General features: G+C 35.4%; 1 protein-coding gene across 1 annotated transcript in view; it reads right to left on the reverse strand.

Annotated features, from left to right (window-relative positions):
- SPINK5 (serine peptidase inhibitor, Kazal type 5) overlaps positions 1-17,632 on the reverse strand; it is a 128,162-nt gene that overhangs the window by 83,492 nt on the left and 27,038 nt on the right. Inside the window, exon 4 of the mRNA XM_023525347.1 lies at positions 7,379-7,525. The gene's annotated coding sequence lies outside the window, so the exon portion shown is untranslated. The remainder of the gene's footprint in view (positions 1-7,378; positions 7,526-17,632) is intronic.

Here is a 17,632-nt window from a genome sequence, read left to right on the forward strand (position 1 = left end):
GTTAAAGTTAGTCCTTAAGAAATACAATTTGTTGTCACCTAGGTGTGGTTGCATTGTAAGTTGCCACTGCTCTGAGGGTGGCTGTCCTGGCACCAGGCCAAATCCACTGTGGGTGTGGAGACATCCAGCATAATAAAGTATCGCTCCACCCTGTTGTCTTGTTGCCTAATTAACTGGTGTGCTCCGAAAACAACTCTTGGTAGTTAATGTAATCTCATCTTAGAGTTGTGACGCAATGGAAAATGGCAGCTTACTTACGGCGGAAATGCAGCATGTCCTCTGATATTTGTTTCTGGGAAGAGAGGCCAGTGGAGAGCACCGAACTCTACGATTCCTGTGGAAGTTTACCCTTGATTTCTTGCCCACTTTGCTTACATTTCTGAGCTAAGCAAAAAGGTGTTTGCATAAGCAAAACTGCTTAGCCCCAGGCCTCCTTTTCAGAGGGAGAAAAAATGAATAACGTCTTAGGGCAAAACAGATGCTATTGCCAGAGCAGAATTTTCCTTCTAGTTCTCACGGAATTAAGCGGCGAGAGTAGATATAGGGATCAGCCTTCTTCGCAAAAGAAAAAAAGGGGTGGGAGGAGCCTGTTAGTCCGTGCAAGAAAATACACTCAACCTTCTTGAATGTAGTCTCTGAGAGAATTCAATACCCAAAGAACCAGGTGTACATTTGTGAATAGTCACAAACTTATCATAGTCTTTGAACTGAAATGAACCTTGGTATATTCTAGTATATTCAAATATCTTCATTTTATCAGTTAGGCCTGATGAGGGGAAACCATAGATTCCCAGACAAATAGCTGGAGAGTAGCAGAGCCGGAACTCATTCCACATCCTGACTCCCAGCCCCATGTGCTTTTTCCAAACCTCAGCTTTTCAATCACCCACTCATGCTTGGTTTGGGGACTGACTCTTTTTTCATCCCCTTGTATTCCAGGGATTAAACTCAGACTCATATACATCATTTTATGCAATGGGTTTGACCTCCGGTTTACATTTTTATTAGCTTTACTCTATCTCGCTGGAGGCAATTTTGCACACACACCCACCAGGGGACATTTAGCAATGTCTGGAGACATTTTTGGTTGTCACAGTTAGGGATGTTCTATGACATCTAGTTGATAGTGGCAGGGGATGCTATGTAACATCCTGCAATACACAGGACATCATCCGCCCTCCCCAGGAAAGAATTATCCAGGCCAAAATTCCCATAGAGATGCTCGGAACCCCTGCTCTATGCTTATTAAACGGGATTAGTTTCAGGCTTCATTAATTAGCTCAGTGATTAGACAGCTGATTCTGGAATAAGGGAGTCTGCTATGACTGATAAAGGGAATAGGGTATTGATAGAAAAGCCAAGTGATACTTATTTTTTAATGAATTAGTAGATTGACCAGTTTCTCATTTTTGATTTTATTTTATTTATTTTTTCTTTTTGGTTGGAGAATTTTTTTTTAAATTCATTTTTATTATGGTGACATTGGTTAATGAAATCTAGTAAGTTACAGGTGTACAATTCAACAGTAAGGTATATATATATTGCATTGTGTGTTCACTGCCCATAGTTTTCTCATTCTTGATTTTAAAGGTTAAGTCATCTCCTGAGGGCATAATGCAGGAACAAATTTTAAATCTATCAATAATCCTTTAGAGTATAGATTCTCGAAGGCAGAGATAAGATCACTTTCAAGAGAAGATGTAGAATACTGGACATTTTACTATGGCCTTTTTTCTATCAACTTCCTCCATGTTTTCCAATCATTGTCGTGTCATTAGCATCTCCAAAGCTGACATCCTCTGGGATTTAACTTCCGGACTCTTTCTTTCCAAGGATCTTTAAGTGGTTTCTCACCTTTGCTGAAACTTCACCAAGTTATTTAGGAATTCACAGTCGGTCACATTCTAAAGGTTTATCTGTATTTCTGACTCTCCTCACCATTATAAGCCTCGTCTACCTCCAGTTTGCATTCCAAAGCCCGCTTTCCTAAGTTCTCTTCTTTCTCTCTGAGACCTTCCCTAGGTGTCTTCCATTCTTTCATGGGGTTTGCAGTGTTTCTGTCTTCGCTATATCTAATTCAATGCTTAAACAATAAAATTTGTTCAAATAAGAACGAATATAATAATAATAATATACATAATAAACAAGTGTTTTGTGTTCAAGTAGAGATGGAAGGACCAGTCTGCCTCACCCAGCCCCACCCCCTTCCTTATAAGTGCAGAGACCAAAGCTTTTTAAAACACCCATGTATAACCAGCATGTAGCACGGGGGGTACATGCAAAGAAGTATATACATATTTATTGATCAAAATGAAAAAGGGAAAAGGCATAAGGGGTTTGAAAATCACAATGATGTCAGGTTTAGACTTTTCTTGCTGCTACATTGCAATTGTTCTGAGGTATGTCGAATCTCGTTATCAAATAAATATTCTTTATGCCACGAAGAATCGTATCTTACCCATTGAACCCAATATTCAGAGTTGCTGCCCCCTTTCTTCATTTTTAAAGTCCATTACTTACTTTCCATCATTTTTATCAAAACTATTTGCAGCACAAATATTAAAACTATTCATTCATTGATTCACTGAGTCATTACTGAGCATCAATTTCAAAGTCTTGAAAGTTACTGATGATGAATCAGATACAAGCCTTGCCCTCGAGAATCTATACTTTAATAGGACAGATAAGGCAGATGCCCAGTATAGCTCTGCTTTGAAATAAAAAGTGATAGCTGCCACCAAAAGATAAGGTGTCTCAGGAGTTTAGACTGAGAAATGTTATTATCAGCTGAAATATTAAGAAAATAATTTATAGGAGGCATTAAATTAGACAAAGGTCTTGAGAGATGAATGATCTGAACACACAGATGTGTGAATAAGGCTCAGGAAAAGTGATATTGCAGAGTTTGACTGTAACAAAAGGTGAACGAAAATGATAGATACAATTAGAAAAGGATATTGGGACCAAAATGTAAAGGGCACAATACCTGGATTTGGAGGTCTCATTCTATTTTTTCTTATGGCTTTTTATGCCTGGTATTTTTTAATACCAAATTTTTCTTTATAGGAAATTTGTATACTTGGTTAATATTCTATTAAAATAAGTATCTTGGTTAACTATTCTGCTTTAAATATTTGCTAAGTATGGACAAATATTGGCATGCCAAACTGAAGAGTAATCTGATATACCTTCATAAGCTAGAGAATATAATCAATGGAAACAGTCACCATTTACATATAATCAATAAGGAAATATTAAAACCCTGGCCAAAGTTAACATAAATGAATTTTAAAATGGAATTGAATAGTAATTTTACTGGACATGTGCCAAACTTTATAAATAACATTCTGAAAAAATTAAAATAAAAAATTATCAAAGTTGTTTCAAAAGAATACTGTAAGTTTGCGTTTTTAAATATATCTGTCTATCTATACATCGGTATCTATCTCTATCTATCTATCCAAACATTCAGTGGTTATATCAGCTATGACAAATGCAATAACAGATTGGTAGTGCTAAGAAAAAGTGTTGCCACATGGTAGTTTTCCTTAACGATGTTGATTACTATGCTGATAATACTTGTATAGGAGAAACATTGGAAGTAGAAATCCAGTGACATAGGCCATAAGCTTAGTACTAATTATAAGTCACCTGGGCAAGCTACACCACCCTCTCAGAACAGATTACTCATGTACGCCATATTCAGAACAGACCAAATGACTTCTATTTTTAATTAATAACAATAATAATAATTTTGTCTTCCATGATGCCTGACATGTCTGTGAGAAATTGTCCCACCCAGTTTCTTTGAGGAAAAAGAAGTTCTAGGTCATTCTTTTGAAGACAGGAGGCATCACTACTAATTGGACAAAAGTGGACATATAGTCCTAAGGCAGTCAATTCATAGACTGAGGGTACTTTGCACAAAGAAGTCCGTATAATAGGGGCAATGGATATTATTTCAGGTAAACAATCACCCCTGCTGGGATTTGAGTAGTGTAATATGGAGAATCGACGTACTCACAAATAGAAAAAGAAATAAGACACAAAAAGTAGCTGAGGCCAGGAAAGTAATGGAGTCAGAACTAGTGAAAGGGGTGGCAGGAAGATCCATTTTTCCTGAAGAGGAAGACAGGGTTTCTAAGTATTGTGATTGTACTGATACATCTCTCCATGAAATATGGAATTCAAAATTCTAAAATTACTATTAACTAAAATGTGTACAGCAGTCCAACACACTTGAGTCTTCCCTGTATGACTATGCACTGATTGTAATGAAATATCAAAACCTTAAACAATAAAATTCTGGTTCCTCAGCTTTGGAGGCCCCTTAAGCACATTCTCAGTCTTGCTATTGGATTATTTATTTGAGCTGCTTTTGATCTCAAACCAAAGCCTTTCTAGAATTCCCCTAGGATCCTTCTTTTTCTTATTTTAAAAAATTGTGATAAAAACTACGTAACATGAGATTTACTTTTTAAAAACGATGTTAAGTGTACAGTACAATATTTTAAACTATAAGCACAACGTATGGCAGATCTCATGACATTTTCATCTTGCATGACTGAAACTTTACATTCACTAAAAAATAATTCCTCATCCCCCACCCCTGGCCCTGGCACCCTCGCATTCTACTTTCTCTTTCTTTGACTTTGACTACTTTAGATATCTTATATAAGTGAAATCATGCAGTATTTGTCCTTCTCTGGCTGTCTTGTTTCATTTAACATAATGTCTTCAAGGTTCGTCTATGTTGTGGCATATGACAGAATTTCCTTCTTTTCTACGGCTGAATAATATTTCATTGTATGTCTATACCACTTTTCCCCCTCTAGGATTTTTCTTTATTATTGCAACATGCTATTCTCACAATACATCCCAATTACTAGAGGTAGCTTGGGGAAAACCTCTTCGTGGAACTTAGAGAACGAATATGTCTTTTGCCTGTGATCTGACTTAATGTTACCTATAAACCTACAAGGTGTTATTAACTCTATTTTAAAATCAGAAACTGAGGTTCAGAATCTTACCCCAAATTACAAAACTAGAGAGTACAAAGACTGGCCCCAAACCTGAAAATATGTGACTGTAGAGGCCATGCTATTATGCTGCCTTCCAAATTTAAACTTATAACAGACTGTGACCCCACACTTCTAACAGCAAATAATAGTGTAGTATTTTTCAAAATACTTTGATATCTTTAGCCCATTGGATAATGAGGCTGTTTTATTTGTTCCAATGTGGGAGATAAATGAAAAAGGTAGTATCATTTCTATTTTGCAGGTAAGGAAAACTAAGATTCCACCCAATTTGGAAATTGCATAAAGCAAACCGCTTTAGAGGAAAGGACACATGCTTTAGAACCTGCCTTAGCCATTTACCACTAATAGGAAAGGAGAAGCAATGATATTGACCTGATAGAATATTGTGAGAATTAAAGTTAAATAAAGCCTAGACCAATAATTGGCAAATAAAAGGTAATTAATAAATGATTGCCTCTTCCTCTTCCATCCCAGATCCTACCCACTCTCTTTTAAAGAATTAAATCATACTGTCCTTAATATGCACCAAACTCTCCAAGGTTGAATTATAATGTGAAAAGTGTAAAGTGTGATTCATCATATAGGATTTCCCTAGATTTAAAGAATATCATTTTATCTAGGACTATTCATGTTATTTACCTTCAATTCCTAATTTATTTCCACTTTACCTTGTTCTAAAAAGTATTTGAGGCAGACAATTTAACTCTTAAACCAAAATGCCTGAATATAAAGTGACATAACATGAAAGAGCTCACTCTTTCAGTCGTCTCCCAAGAAAACAGCAGCCACTAGAAAAGGGAAGAAATGCTGAGATAAAATTACCTGAAAGCTAGATACATTTCATATTGAGTACTGACTTTGGGTGGTGAACACACAATGCGGCCTATATCTATGGAAAACTGTTGAATTAGATACTTGAAACTTATTTGATTTTATTAATCATTGTCACGATAATTTTTAATCAAAAATATAAATAAAAGCATTAATAAATAAACTGAGTACTTATTTATTACATCATCAAAAAAGCTAGATTCTAGAAAAACTGCCCTCTCTGAGCCTGATTTCACATCTGTGAACAAACGGGGTAGGGTTAGCTGATTCTTAATTTTTCTCCCCCAGTTTTCTGATGCAGCGTTATTATGGGAGCAGAGCATCAGGGAACCTGCCCACTATCTTAAATTGAAATGGAGGAGAGTTCCAGCTGCTACAAGGAAACTTCCCTGTCCACTTAGCTTCCTCCTCTGACCTCCTCTAGCATAAACATATTGACTTGATCGCCATTATTTTAATAATTAAATTATGAGTCACTTTTTTTGGTTTGTTTTCATAGCTGTATATCTAACAGAGCAGAGTCAATGCCTTACACACTCCATTACCACAATAACTGACAGTGCATCTGAAGACGGTGACTACTTGCTGAGAAATAGACATTTTTATTTTGGTTCTCTCAGGATTTTAAAATTTAAATACTTTGAATGAGTTTACAACTATGAATGATCTATAGATCCAAGGCAATCCCAATCAAAATCTCAGTGTATTATTTTGTGGATATCAACAAACTGATTCTAAAGCTTATGTGAAGAGGCAAGTGACACAGAATATCCAGTACAATGTTGAAGAAGTAAAACGAAGTTGGAGGAGTGATGCTATCTGTCTTCAAGACTTACTAGGAAGCTACAGTAATCAGGATAATGGGGTACTGGTGAAAGAAGAGACAAATATATCAATGCAACAGAATAGCCAAAAATAGACTCACATAAATGTAGGCAAATGATCTTTGACGGAGGAGTAAAGGCGAAAGATAGTGTTTTAAATAAATTGTGCTGGACCAACTCAACATCCACAAGTAAAAAAAAAAAAAAATCTAGACACTGACTTTATACCCTTCACAGTGACAAAGATTAACTCAAAATGGATCACAGACCTAAATGGAAAATGGAAAATTATAAAACCCCTAGAAGATAACATAAGAGAAAACATAGATTACTTTGGGTACTGTGATGACTTTTTAGATTTATGCTTTGTATGATACCATAATGATGAATATATGTCATTACACATCTGTCCAAACTCATAGAAGGTACAACACAAAGAGTGAACCATAATGTAAACTATGGACGTTGGGTGATTGTGATGAGTCAATGTATCTTCATTGATTGTAACAAATGTACCACTCTAGAGGATATTAATAATGGGAAAGCTGTGCATGTGGATGTTTTGCAGGGGATATATGAGAAATCTCTATGCATTCCCCTCAATTTTGCTGGGAACTTAAATTGCTCTAGAAAAACAAAATCTTAATTTAGGAAAAAAAAACAAAAACAACTTAATCTTACCTTGTGACTTCTATCTACAGAACTCTTCCAATGATTCCTTCCAGACTCAGAATCGAGATCGTCCTCCTCATCTCTGCTTTTCAAAGTCCACATAACTTGGTTATGGCTTACCTACGTTGACATGTCTTTTTCTTCCTCCATTTGTCACTAGAGAAAGAGTAAGGATTTTAAAGCCAAACACAAACAAATGGAGCTTGAATTCAGGCTCTGACACATCATACCTAGAGGATCTTATGGATTTCACTTAACCTACTTTCATTTGTGAAAAGGTGATAATAATACAAAAATTGCTTATAATACCTATAGAGTTTATAACTCAGGGCCTGGCACATAGTAGCCCAATAGTTGGTAGTGATAGTGATAATGAGGATGATGGTTTTCTGGCCACTGGGCAGAGATGCGAAGAGTAGAGAAAGTTTCTCTCTTTTAATATTTCAACCAAGTCCTAACTAAATCAATATTGACTTATTCAACACACATCTATTTTTCCCTAACAACTAGCATACCTGATCTGAACCAAATATTCAATCTCATGCTGTTATCTTTTGTGTCTTGTAGATTGTCAAGAGAATTTAATTATTATAAGTATGGATTCTGAAAATTTCCTAGCTTTGTATCTGCCACTAACAAACTACGTAAACCCAAGTTACTTTACCTCGCTCCTTGCCTCAGTTAATTCATATATAAATTCTGGGTAATAATAGTAGCTATCTCATAATTAAATAATTAAAATTAAGTAAGTTAACACATATGCAAAGTACTTAGAATTGTTTCTCATATTCATAATTATTTCATTCTTTGTTCTCTCTGATAATCCTCTCCCAAATCCCTCCCCAAACATTTAGCTTTAGCTGGCCAAAGACAGAGAGGGTCCTCAGAATCTCCTGAAATAGAATTCAATATGGATTCACAAGGCTTAAAAAGAAGAACACTGACAGAGCAGGAAAACGGGGGGGAAAACAACAAAAGTTCCAAGCCGGGGGGAGAAGGGGAAACGGGAAAAAACTTCCGAAAAAAAAAAAAAAAAAGCCAAGAAGAATTTAAAAGGGCAAAACCTTAAACCGGAAATTAAACTTTTTAAGCCAAGAAAAAGAAAAAACAAAAGCAACAAACCGAAAAGGGAAAGTTGAAGAATAAAAAAACCCAAAAAAAAAAAAAAAAAAAACTAAAACCAAAACAAAAGAAAAAATGGTAAAATAAACCATAGAATATTCATGACAGCTATTGAACCTATGAACTCTTGAATTCTAACTCTCAGTTATTATAATCTACAGTAGTAAATGTCTTGAGCTTCAATTCAATTTCTCAAGCCAAATACCTATAATTTTCATCTGAGTCTTTTCTACCTAACCTTTCACTAAGTCCTATCAATTCTTCCTCTACAACACACCCTGAATTTCTCCACTGTTACCAACTGAACCAAGCCACTACCACCTCTCATATGGAATGATGCTCTAGCCTCCTCTTCAGTTTCCTGGCTTCTATTCTGCTGCCCCTGCCAAACCATTTTTTACGCAGTAGTCTGAAATATCTTTTAAAAATATGTGTCGGATCAATTAAATCACTTTCTTAGAGCTACTAATTGTCTTTCATCAAACCTCACATGTGAGATTCGATCCAAACTTCCAGCTGTACCTCACAAGATGCTAATGAATCTCCAGTGTCGACTTTTACTATTGTTTCTTCTCCTCACTTCTTATATTTTAAATATAATCAGCCCTCTTCCTGTTTAACACATGCCAAGCCATTCCTTCCTTAGAACCTCAGACCAGCTTAACTTTTCTTCCTGCTTGAGATTTTTGAGTGGCTGACCCCCACACAGGGCTCCACGTAAATATTTTTCTCAGACAGATCCTCCTTTACAACCACATCTAAATCGGATTCTCCATGTATTGCATCCCCAATTCCAGTCATTTTCATGACATGGTTTATTTTATTTTATTTGTAGAATAATCACTCTGTAGAATCCTCTTGTTATTCATCCGTTTACTTACTTACTATTTGTCTTTCCTAGTAGATTATATGCTCCATAAAGCAAGGACCTCACCTGAGAAAGAATTCTGGGTTCTTTTTCAGATTTTACTCAATGCAAATATATTTCACAATTATTTTTATTGTTATACCACTATCATTATCATTATTATTTATTGTCAGATTTGAGAATTTCCACTTGGTTTTCTCTATTTCAGAGCAAAAATAAGAGCATTCCTTTCCATAGCTCTCGTAAATCATAAATATCATTTCTTCTACTCATTTATTCTTATACTTCCATTTAAAAAGTAGTAATTTTATTAATTTGATGCTGATGATTTCTATTTTTCCTCAAGTCTTCTCATCATATTCTCAGCCCTCTTTTTCTAAATTACAATGATTACATAGCAGTAAGACTTGAATCTGAGTAAAGCCTATGTCATTTAACCTACCTTATTCTCATTTAAATACCCTCAGTAACCTAAAAAGGTAGATATCATTATGCCTGTTTGAGAATAAGAGCTAACATGTAAACTGATTATTCTGTGCCAGGGACTATTAAAAATGTTCTTATGTTAGCCAATCTCCAAAACAACTAACAAACCATTTTACAGATCAGAAAGCTAAGAAACAGAGAAATTAATCAACTTGTTTGATATTTTACAGATGTTGCTAATGGCAAAGTTGGAACTCAAACCCAATTTTTCTGACCCCAGCCCTTTTCTTAACTTGTATGTTATATTGCTTTTGCATATGAAGAAATTCTTTTGGGGGGAGAATTTGAAGAATTTGAGAGTAAGTGGCAGAACAAGGTTTGAATGAAAAACATTCTAAATCACTAAACTTTTTTGTTCATTCCAAAGAGATTTAGAGCCATCGTCAGATAATGAAATATTTTATGACTAAAGAAGTTGTTAGAACTCGTTTCCCATTCCCCCATATCACTATTTGTTCTCATTTAACTGTCCCACTCCATTCTCTATTGTAAGTCTCCCTTTGCATGAGACTGATTAAAAATTCAATGGTTATTCACTACTTACTTCTTATATCTACCTTTGTCCCAGCAAGAGTGAACAAACAGGACTGGCATAGAAAGGGAATTTAGTGAGAAATTGTAGTCCCAGAAGCACAGGATGACAGACTGCTGAGGAGAAGCAACAGCAGTAGTAGCTATCCTTGATGGATCACTATATATCACCCATATTCTAGGCACTCTGAGCACTTTGCATGCATTATCTCATTTGGTTCTTCATAACGACCCTGTAAGGTAGCTATCATTATTTCCATTTCCAGGTCACACTTGGAGAGTTTAAGATTGACTTGCCCAATGTCACATAGGTAGAAATGAAGCACTGAGATCTGAAAATGGATTTCTCTAACACCATGGACTACCCAAATACCACACATATGGATTCCTAAACAAAATTAGGAGGATGCTTTTCATTAGAGTCCTATTTTAAGCCTGTTTACCAATGGATTTTTAAATTGTAATATGAGCGACTCAATTTAGTAATTTACGCAGGAAGAATGCTGGCTATGAGAGGGCTCAGAAGTCATCAAGGGCATCCTGAGATAGAATGCAGTTTCTGTCCTTACATAACACAAGTGCGCAAAATTGTTTCCAGTCTAGATGCAACGTCAATGTTCTCACTGGATTGCACAGTCGAAGCTGTCATTCCCGGCATTGTTATGGTATCATGGCAACAGATTCAAGTCAGAATTCCTGCATTTTAATTTTTGTCAATCAGTGGAAAGAATGTCTCATGTATTGTCAGAACTGAAAAGTCCTTTAGAGTTCATCTAGCCCAACTCCTTTTATTGTATAGATTGAGAAACTGAAACCCTACTGACATTAAAACGTGAGGTAGCAATTTGGATGAATCTAAAAGACATTATGTGGAGTGAAAAGAAGCCAGACACAAAAGATTATATGGCTACCATGTAATGATTTTATACATACAAACAGACACACAGACACACATACATACATAAAGTGAATTAAGCCTACTCTAAAAAAGACTACACAAGTGCCTGTATACTAAGATGCCTGTCTGAATTTCATCTTTTATTGAAGAACACCTAGAAACTATCTTGTGGTACATTCAGAATTACATCTAGGATTGCAAATCGCTCTGTGGAACAGGGAAGAAATTTACTTAATACCCTAGAATAAGACAAAAGCTAGGTTTGGATTTTATATTTCATGCCATTTTGGCTTGGAAATACTTGGAATTATATAAATGAGTTTTGAGGGAAACCCCTGTAGTACTGTAGAAAAAGTATAGTAGAAAGAGTATTGAGTTTGAATCAGGTAATTTGTAATCAGAAATCAACTACCATTATTTGTATAAATTACAACGTCAATGGGTTTAGAGGTACAATTGCTATAAGATTATCACAAGAAACTCAATGATCCAAATTTCTAATTGACTCTAAGCTGAATGTGAATCATTAGCGTCTACCCCAAAAAGTCAATATGAATTGTGGACTATTCACAGTGGCACATTATTGGAACAAAGGAGATGATAGCTGCATTGCGCTCTCATCTATCAAACACAGCACACCTACGGTTCTGTTCTCAGTTGTAGATTCCACGCTTATAGATGTGGTTAATGAAATAAAACAGATCTAGAGGAGTGTTATTTCCAAAAAAGGGTCTGGAAAACATGTCTTGTAAAATAATAGAAAAAAAAAAGCAACATTGTACTCAGAGAAGAGTATCTGAAAGTAATAAAAGGCTGTCTAAGGAACATAGATCCTGATTTCTTTAGTCTATGTGGCTGCAGAAAGTGAACTGAGACCCGTGGGTAGAAATTATGAGGAGACTAATTTCCACTCATTATAAAGGAAAGCAAATAATCCAAGATGGACTAACCTGCCTCAAGAGGTAATATACTGCTTACCTCTGCAAGGATATCGAGGATGGGATATTATCAATAAATGCAAAGTTACAACTGATAATACCAAAAATCTTTTTCTTCCAACTCCATATTTCTTTAAAAGGTTGAAGCTCTTGGGGATGAGATTTGACTTCAGGAGACCCAGGTTCTGACACTGATCACCTGTACTCCTAGGAGAAACAACCTTGGACAAGTTATTTGACTTCTCTCAACAGTCAGTAAGTTAAAAATAATTCTAGCTTTCTCATATTGGAGTAAAGACAAAAATGTGCTTACGGAAACATTCTAAAAACTGTATCGCACATATATCTGTTATTGCTCTTCTTGAATTTTACTTGTATCAGGAAGAAGACAGAAAAACTGACAGAAGATATTTTTGCAGCTATCAAAAATATCTGCGTGGGAAGGAAGCAGCTGGAATTCTCAGGTGGAATGTAGGTGGGATGTTACCTGAAGGAGGGAAGAATTTATCAAACATGGTAAAAGGGAAGTTCAATTGAGATATCACCAAAGATTCGAGACTGTTCTAGGGAATCTGAGGACTCCTGAACTTACTGGCACTCTATCTGACAGACACGTAGCCAACATGCCTATGTGTATTGGAAGAATCAGTTAAACAATTAGGGACAGCACATTTAGTAAGCATAAAGGTAATGGAAATAATTTCAAATAAAGTGATATCAGTAAGCCAGTATTATAGAGAATGAGTTATTTAATATGGTCAAGATTTCTGAATGATTGAGAATTTACCCTTTATATGCCATATGGATTATCCATGTCCGGAGGGAAATGTTCTAAAAACCTATGCACACACATTTTGCCTTTTTGAGTAAAAAATAATCCATATAATTTAATCTATCCTGAAACTGTATAAAATAGTTATACCCACTGGGTTAATTAAGATATGTGGGATTATTTGTCCTGCACTGTTTTATTCCCCAATTTATGGGTTGAGTACTCTTGTAAGTTTTCTTCGTGGAATTTTCTACCTTAGCAACCTATACAGCATAGCCACATCCTAGCCCTCATCATAATATGGAAATTCTCCACTCTCAAGATGCAAAACTTAAAGTCCTGCTTCTGATCAGATCATATTCCTATCTTTCCCCGTCTCTAACTCTCACTTCCACTTGCTCCTTACACTTATCACATGCGAGGTCCCTTCTCTCCTTCCTATGACCTCTGGCTAAATGCCCATTTTGAGCTTTGCTTTCTCTTTATTCCAACCTAAATTCAGTGCTCAGATATATCAGTCGCTATCTCATCTTCAGGACCACATAATCGTGGACTTCTACCTCTTCTCTTTGTAAAATTCCAAACCTAATCAATAAAAGACAGCTATTTTCATGTGGGGGCATCACTTATATTTAAGAAATTAGGCTCTGGATTCAGACACACCTAATTTTGAATTCCAATTCTTTTACCTGCTATTTCTATGGCCTGACATCAGTTACTTAACTTCTTTGTGCCTCAGTTCTGTATGTCTGGTTTATTCACTGAGAATGTCCCCAGCATAGTACAAAAATCAGATGCAAAATGAGTATTTACTGAATGAAAATTAACATTCCCCTCCTTAACGTCATAGGAAAGGCCACTAATTTTACTTACTGTTCTTTCTTTTCACTTCAAAATATATCTACAACTTCAGGTGACTTTTTCTTTTTCCATTTTGCCTCAGGAGAAAGATGACTACATTTCTCCAATGCTAACCTTCTACTTCCTCTTTATATTCCACGTACTCCCACATCTTCAATGCATTGCCTGATCAAATTTCCTTATAATATTCTCACCACAATGCATGTTTACCCTTTAACCCACAAACATGTTTTATCTTTCTCTTGCAACTTACTCCCCCAAGTTTCTCCTGCCTCTCATCTTGCCAACCTCCCCTAAAGGGTGGCGTCTACTAAATAGGTTTTTACTCCCTTGCCTCTCAGTCATTCATTTACTCTTCACTACATCTGATTTAGCTTCTCTCTCACAGTCTTACTGAAAATCATGAAACACTAGTTATTTAAAAATAAATTCTTTTTTATTTCTCATCAAAATTTAACATAATTACTATACTTTTCTCTTCAACTATGTTTCTATCACATAAAATATTCTTCTCAATTTCATTTACGTGTGTTCCCTTCCTTCACTGCCTACCATTTAAATCTGATATATGTGTCACGATTCAATTTCTGAGCTATTAAGTTTTAGCTATATGAGGTTAACCCCAAATAGTTATCTCCCTTCTTAGTATCCCTCTTGACCCAAACTTCTAAATCTCTAGCAATCATTATTACTCACGTATCCAAACCCAAACTCACTATTTCATCCTCATACCCAAATCTCTCCTCTTTTGTTTCCAGTAATTAGAGCTTCCCCATCCCCAGCAAGAAACATACAAGCCATTTTTGACATCTTTTTATCCAGCCATGTTTAACTGGTCACAACATCTTATCAATTCTACTATTAAAATCCCAAATCTATGCCTGTATTTTTATCTTCATTACTAATGCTTGCATGCTTGCTTGCTTACTTGCTTTGATTCATTCAATATATAACTCTTTCTGACAGTAAATTACATCACCATTCTCCCAATCAATGATGCCAAAAACCTAGAGATGGTCCTTGATTTTTCCACTTCTCTCAACTGTCACATGAAATCCATCATCCGTTTTTGAAGATCCACCTTCTAAGCATCATGAACCAATATGACGTTCTCACAACCTTTACTATCATCCTGGGTGAGGCCAACAAGGTCTCTTAACCTAGCTTTTGAAATCTTAAGTAACTGTTCTATTTTCACTCCTAATCCATAACTTCCTTTTCAATTTATTTTTTTAAATAGAACCAGATTGTATATTTAAAAAGCATAATAAATGAAGGAAACTGGACTTTGTGTGGTAATCGCACAATAAAATAAATAGATGTCAAACTATAATGTACACCTGAAAATTATATAATTGTATTAACCAATGTTACCCCAATAAACAATAAAAAATAAAACATTTAAAAAATTAAAAAATAAAACATTAAAAAAATAAAAACAACAACAACAACAATAATAATAATAATCACCACATAGAATATATATACTATGCCAGGCACTGCTTAAATCCTTTACATATGTTAATTAATTTTATCTTCATAATACCTCTAAGAGGTCCAAGTCTCAGAGAGCTAAAGTGGGTTGCTTAAGGCCAAAGATCTAAATGAAATTAGGTCATATGTTTTCTTTCTTAGCAACCATCCAACAGATTTGTGTTACATTTATAATTAAACACAAATTGCTTACTATGGCTAATGGCCTGGATGTTTTCATCCTAGCCTAGCTCTTCATCTTCCTAATGTGCTATTCTCACCATTCACTTGCCTCTGATTGCATTACTTTTCCCTCTGATTCCGAGTTATCACATATCTTTCCTACTTAGGGCTTTTATTCTTCTTGGTTTCTTTGCCTGGAAAGTTCTTCTTCTACCTGATTCTTCCCATACTGTACTTCTTATCTCAACCTTCATGTCTCAAATTAAATGTCACCAGTTTCTCTGAAAAATTTATCTGCCCTCATTATTTATTTAGTTAATGCCCTCATTATTTATTTTTTTAACAAAGCACCATTTGAATTTCTTCATGAAATGTCTCATATCTGTAGCTATTTCGTTAGTTCATAATTTCACGTCTATTACTTCCCTTTCAATACATTATAAATTCTACAAGGTCAGGGACCACATCTTTCTGTTTGTTATTGTAGCTTTATACTTGATACAGATATAGGGCAAGGGATGTGCTCAATAATAATCGTTTTATCATTTATTTGATAATTCACATTTTAAAAGCTTACATTATTTCCAGCTATGTTTTAAGTGCTTGAAATACAAAAATAATCAATGTGGTTCATGAGAATGTACAGTCTTATACAGAAGCAGATAAACTAATAATTACGAAACTATGTGGGAGATGCCATAACATAAAATGGCAATGATGGGAAGAAAACAATTTGGCCTTTTTAGAAGAAACAAAAAAGCCTTCATGGCGAAGTTAACTTTGGAATTGGATTAGAGGTTCTCAAACGGTTGTGATTTTGCCCCCAAGGGCCATTTAGCAATTCTGGAGACATTTTTGATTGTTACAACTGGAAAGAGGGGGATTGCTACTGATATCAAGTGGGTAGAGATCAGGGATCATTCTGCAATGCACAGAACAACACTCCCAAAACAAAGGATTATCCAGCTCAAAATTTCAATTGTGCCAAGTTGAGAAACCTTGAATTAGATCTTAAAAGATTAATGAGGATTTCCCATTATCTAAATGCTCACAATAGCTTCCTGTCTTCCTGAAAACGTTCATTCTACACCCAGTTGATATTAGCTTTCTAAAATATAAACCCATTTATATCATGCCCACTTTACAATAGCTTCTGATACTAATATCTAAATGCCAGGATTTTCACAATAAATTTGTGAGGAAGGTATTATTGTTCTCATTTTAGTAAAAAGAAAATTAAGATTTAGAGAAGGTAAGTAACCTATAGGGTCTCACACAGATGGCTTCCTTTTGCCTCTAGAATAAAATCCAAACACCTTGGCATCTCACTTTACTGCACAGTCTGATTGCCACCTTCCTTTCCAGCTTTATTTCATATTAGGATTCCTAATGACAAAGATTTAATCATGACTAATTCCATTCCAAAAACACTTTGGGAAATGACCGACAGTGGAGCAAGGAACGATGACCATCAAATGGAGAAGGTAACTTAAGACCAAAATATGAGGTAGGCAACTGTATAGACTATAACAGGATTTATTGTAGGGTAGTTACCTACAGGGAAGGGGTCGAAAAGGAAGGTGACCCCAAAAGTCTGTGCAGATAATCTCCACTACTAGTCAGTTGTTACAGTACATATTTTATAGTATAGATGAACTAGTAATAATTGACAAGAAAAAGGGACAAAATAATACAGTAGGAGCCAGGAACCACACCTCCTGATGGCCTTATGATGAATAATTGCTTACAATTGACGCCAGTACCTAGTTTGATATTTATCTTGGTTGCTACGCCATTCTGGCCGTTTACTGACAGGAATCCTACGGATTACATTGTATAAGCTTACAGGACATAGCTAATCATTACTATGAGGCTTTGGTATGCTGGCTGAGACCAATTAAGTTAGTCAGAATTAAAGCTTGAACAGAAAGAAAGTGTGAGGGAGTACAAAGATGGAGTCAGTTTTGTTCACATCAACATCTATATAAGAAACAACTTGACACTATCCAACAAAGTTAAACATATATATACCACATAAGCAAACAATACAAATTCTAAATGTACGCCCCAGAGATACTTTTGCACCTCTGTGCTGGGAGATATATACAAAAATATTCAAATGTCATTTTTT

The sequence above is a fragment of the Pteropus vampyrus genome, unplaced genomic scaffold (genome assembly GCF_000151845.1).
Source record: "Pteropus vampyrus isolate Shadow unplaced genomic scaffold, Pvam_2.0 Scaffold552, whole genome shotgun sequence".
NCBI lineage: Eukaryota > Metazoa > Chordata > Mammalia > Chiroptera > Pteropodidae > Pteropus > Pteropus vampyrus.